A 4,619-nucleotide genomic window follows, 5' to 3' on the forward strand; every position below is an offset into this window, starting at 1 on the left:
GGAGGGGAGGGGCTGCAAAGGCTTCTGGGGAACAGGAGGGCTATAAAAACTGAAGGTGCTCATCCAGAGTTTGTTGCTGGTGGGCAAGAGAAGAGTGCTTAGAGCTAAAGGAAGGAGAAGATAAATGTTTCACACTTCTTGGGCTTAAATGGATCTTTTTATTCTATTATATATGAAGTGTAAACTGGAAAAGGAGATTTTTATATTCCAAAACCTATAGAAACCCTTTGCATGAAACCTCCCATCCCATGGCACTTCAATGGTTGCCTGCTCTCTGCAGTATAGGTCTGTTTGTTTAACCTGTATGTTTGCTTCTAGACTGAAGTAAGGGCTCCTTACAGCTTCCTCTGTCTAGTTCTGGCATCCAGGACCTCAGCTGGCTATGAGCCTTCTTCTGCTGGTTTCACTGGAGTTGGCTTGTGCTAGTTCATGACACTGCTGGATGCCTCTGGTAAGAAAACAGTTGTAAATTCTCATCATCTTTGGACTTCAGTCACTGCTCCCTGCTGCTACACTACACTACTGTGCTAAAGAAAGAGGTGTTTAATTAAGGAATAAGTAGTAAAACATCTAATAACTGTAGGGATGAGCTGCCATGTGGGAGATCTTGACCACAAATCCCAGCTGGTCACTAATAGCAGGGCAAATGCTTTGCTCCAAACTAAGAGGGAATTGTTGTTGTAGCTTTATACAAGTATAAAGCTACAAGTAGGTGTGGGGCTCTGTGCAGCTGATGTACTTCCAATTAACTTCCAGAGTACTTTTCTATTACTCTCTCCCTATTCAGGGAGGTAATCCACCTACTTAAAAGAGGTGTTGTGGTGCTAAATTAAGTCATCTTAGTAATATGCTTTTATAGCACTGCCTGCTCTACCAAGGAAAAGTTAATGATCAGCTACTGCTATTGCTTGAGTTAAGCTCCCAGCAGCCCATTCAGATTTTAACTTACCTTCTTCAGATGATGTAATGCATTTTGTGTTTGACATGTTTTCCTCTTCTCCTGGCAATCCTCAAAACCCTTACAACAAGCAGGTAAGGGAGCCTCCTGTTTCTGAGGGAATGTGATGCTCTTCACAACCAGCCACACAGCTCTGCTCTAGCTAGCAATGCAAAGGCAGATTTGATGTGAGGCAGGCTCCAGCACCTACAATTCAGCAGAAAGCAGAGCCAAGAGGAAGCCATCTGTGCAGGTGGCACTCATCCAAAGGGAAGGGTGGGAAGGTTGTCCTGAGGACTCACCTGTGGCCCTGCCTAATGAGTTGCTCCAGTGCTTCCCTGCAGCTGGAGGTCAGAGGGTGATAGACAAGGGGGAGCACCTGGAGCTGAGTATGTGCATGAGGTTTGCAAAGATGATTCTGCATCTACTAGCAAGGCCTGGTTTCTTCTCCTGTTCCCTACTGTGGACACTTCAGCCTCCTCTAAATATTCTTTTCCCTTTTCTTCCTACCAGTCCAAAATGCCAATAAGTGTCACAGTACTGCCCAGCAGGATGCCAGTGAAGCAGGGCAAGGTCAGAAGGTGCTATCCTCCCTGAACTTTAAATCCTTTGAATCTGTCTTTAGGAAAAGCTGTGGGTTTTGTTAACCAGATTAGTTTAATGACAATAGGCTCCATATATACTCCATTGACAAATATAGGTGTTCTCTCTAAGGTTTGGGTCTCTGTTTAAAAATCCTGGTCCTAAGCCCCAACATGGCTCTAAGCTGAACCTGGGCACTTCCCAAAAGGCATTTATGGCAGATCAAGTGATGTGCTGTGACTGAAATGTGTTTATCAGCATATCTGGGAGGAGTGTGTTGCCTCTTCATCCTTTCACAAAAAATAGTGAGGATGGGCAGTGTCTGATGGCTCTCACTGTGCCTTGTTCTGTCCTACCTGAGGCGCTGCACAAGCTCTCAGCCACTGATGGCATTTGCACAAAAACAAGTGTAACTTTAGCTCTGTTGTGAGCACACCCACAGCTTGTTGCCCACACCTTACAGTTTACAAAAACCTTGAGTTCCAAGAGGGAGAAGAATGTCTACTTTTGCCTTTAAAACTGAAGTGGTTCTTTCCTATCCATACAGAGCCTAAACTTTTGAATCTCTATGTAAGAAATACATGGAATAACATATGTAACTTAAACTAAGGGCACAAAGCCAGAAAACCCAAGGACAGCACCCCAGAGGGACAGCTGCAGTTTGCTGTTTAAAGGGTCCCCAGCCACTCTGGACAATAGTGAAAGCTCCCACTACAGGGAAGGTTCCAGGCTCTACTGTGTCTGCTGGAGTTGAGAATTGAACTGGTGTGAAGTGGCAGAAGTCAGCAGGTCTGGAGTCTCAGTTTTAGGTTAAAAAATTGCACTGTGAAAGCAGAAAGCTAAAGTAAAAAAAAAACCCATAGCACTGATCCACTAGCCAGGAAAGAACTCATCAGAGACATATAAATACAACTTCACACACTTCAATGTGTAAACCACTCAACAAAATAAATTATGCTATGCTGGCAAAGTAGTAAAAGGCCTTAAGAAAATTGAAAAAGCTTATAGCAATGAAGGATTATTCCCAGTGCAATAGAAGGAATGTGTATCACACTAAGTGATGGTGCTTTGTCTGTGAAAATCAGCCAAGTGAGGGAGCAGCAAGGCTGAGGGCAAGCCGGACACATATTTACCTTGGCTCTCTGCAGTCAGCAACAGGCTCAGGGCCATACTTAAGGCAAGACATATCTCCCTCTTTCCCTACTATCACTGCTCACAGCAGGGATTTCTTTTGTTAATATGCTACTGTGCAACTCTAGAGTTGGAAACTGATTAATTCCCAACAGGCAGAAGGGATTCCTAGAGAGCAGGGCAGTGTAGGTGAGCCCAGGGATCACAAGAGCTGAATCTACAGCATCACTTAGGGTGCTTGGTTAGGGCAAAATTATTCCAGATTATTTAAAATCCCTGGCAGACACTATTTGTGCTGTGGATCCTCATATGATTTAGCATCAAAAACCAGCATTCACTGAAGGTGAGAGCAGATTTCATCACTAGGGATATTGGGCAGGACCAGAACATGTCACTCCCAGGAGCTGGTGTAGCTCCTGTGCCCAGAGGGGTGTCTGCTTTGCAGTCCTTCACCCCACAGTCACTTCATGGATCTGACCTCCTCTTTGGCACAAAACAGTGCAGGAACACTACAACATTCCAGGAATGGATAGAAGGGTAAATCCCTTTGCTTTCCCTCCTCCCTTTTCATGGACTGAACCTGTACTTGCCATGAGACAAGTGATGAGCTCCTGAACTGACACCCAGTAGAAGCCCAACCTGTACGACCACAAGGGACTCTGCTGAAGCACAGGGAGGGGAACAGCAGGTTTGGCTCTTTGTAGTGAGGCAGGGGAGTCCTTAATCCCAGTCTCAGCAACAGCCACAAGCAGATGACCAAAGGTCTGCTCTGCCCTGGTTCCTGCATCTGACAGTGGCCAACAGCAGATGCTCCAGGAAATATAAAAAAAAGGTAGGCACAAAATTACATTTGGTAGTATATTCCAAACTTCCAATGCCTTGGCCTTAAGTTCTGAAGTAGAGGTGGTGATCTGTATTTGATAGGCTTCTTCCCTAAAGGTTTCTTTTGGGAGCTGTGTAAGCTTCCAGCCTGTGTTCTCTGGCAAGAAATTTTGCAGCTCAGCTAACACTGGTGTGAAGAAGAGCTCTTGGTTGTGAATCTGCCTCATGCTAGTTTCATTTGATGCCATCCAACTTTCATGTTAATGGAATGCTTAGTTACTCCCTGAGAGCCTTTCCACATTCCATAGGTTTGGGGTTCTCTGGTTTCCAGCTCAGGCTGCAGACAGCCCTCCATGCACTACAGATGCCTGCTTTCTTGGCTGGCTGGAAGGGCTAACTCTTCCCTGGGAGCCTGCTGGCTTCCTACAGCATGCCAGTGCACAGAGACCTCAGAACTAATACAGACATGGTGCCCAGTCTGCCCTCCCTGTGCCCACCTAAAGCCTTGTCAAGGAATGAGGATGCTCAGGAAATGCCAAGGGCCCGTGTCAAATGGTTTTGACTTGGTTAGTGCTTCACTCAGCTGATGCTAAACCAGAGGATGATGGTGTAGCTGAGTGCTGAAGGGACAAGGGGAAAATGTGGTGGCTGGGTTTTATTCACTAGCTATTGCAATTGAGGCAAAAAGGGAATCTAAAGAGATCTGTCTTATGCTTATGTGTCCTTGAAAGAAAATGGCTGATGCAGCAGTTACAGAGAGAGCATTGAACCTGTAGCTTACACCTGACAGTCCACTGAGCATTGATTATGGTCAGTTGTGCACCTAAAGGAGAGGAGAGACTCCCCTCTCCTCCCCAAGACCAGGGGCAGGTCTGGATCATTTGCATGACCCTGGCCAAACCATTTCTGTTTCAATTGTGCTGAACAATAGAGATACAAACCCCGAGAGCAGCCTGGTACAAATTTTGGATAACCCTCCAGGTGGTGCAAAGTGTGCTAGAGTGGTTGTGGGTGCTTGTGGGTGCTGGCCAGCCTGCCAAGGTGTGGCTTAGTGGATGGGCAGTAATTCCATTCAGTGCAGGTGGTGCAGTGAAAGCACACTGCAGTGCTGTGTGTTAACCTGCTGCCATCAGTGTCACCTGGATTT

The 4,619-nt window shown here is 46.0% G+C and overlaps 1 long non-coding RNA gene across 1 annotated transcript; it reads right to left on the reverse strand.

The window, feature by feature from the left end:
- Positions 1–135: 135 nt before the first annotated feature.
- LOC132076359 (uncharacterized) lies at positions 136–1,085 on the reverse strand. The gene is made up of 2 exons (XR_009418893.1): positions 950–1,085; positions 136–448 (listed from the first exon to the last, which is right to left on the reverse strand). It is a non-coding gene; the product is annotated as an uncharacterized LOC132076359 (long non-coding RNA).
- Positions 1,086–4,619: the final 3,534 nt, after the last annotated feature.

Source organism: Ammospiza nelsoni, chromosome 8, assembly GCF_027579445.1.
Source record: "Ammospiza nelsoni isolate bAmmNel1 chromosome 8, bAmmNel1.pri, whole genome shotgun sequence".
NCBI lineage: Eukaryota > Metazoa > Chordata > Aves > Passeriformes > Passerellidae > Ammospiza > Ammospiza nelsoni.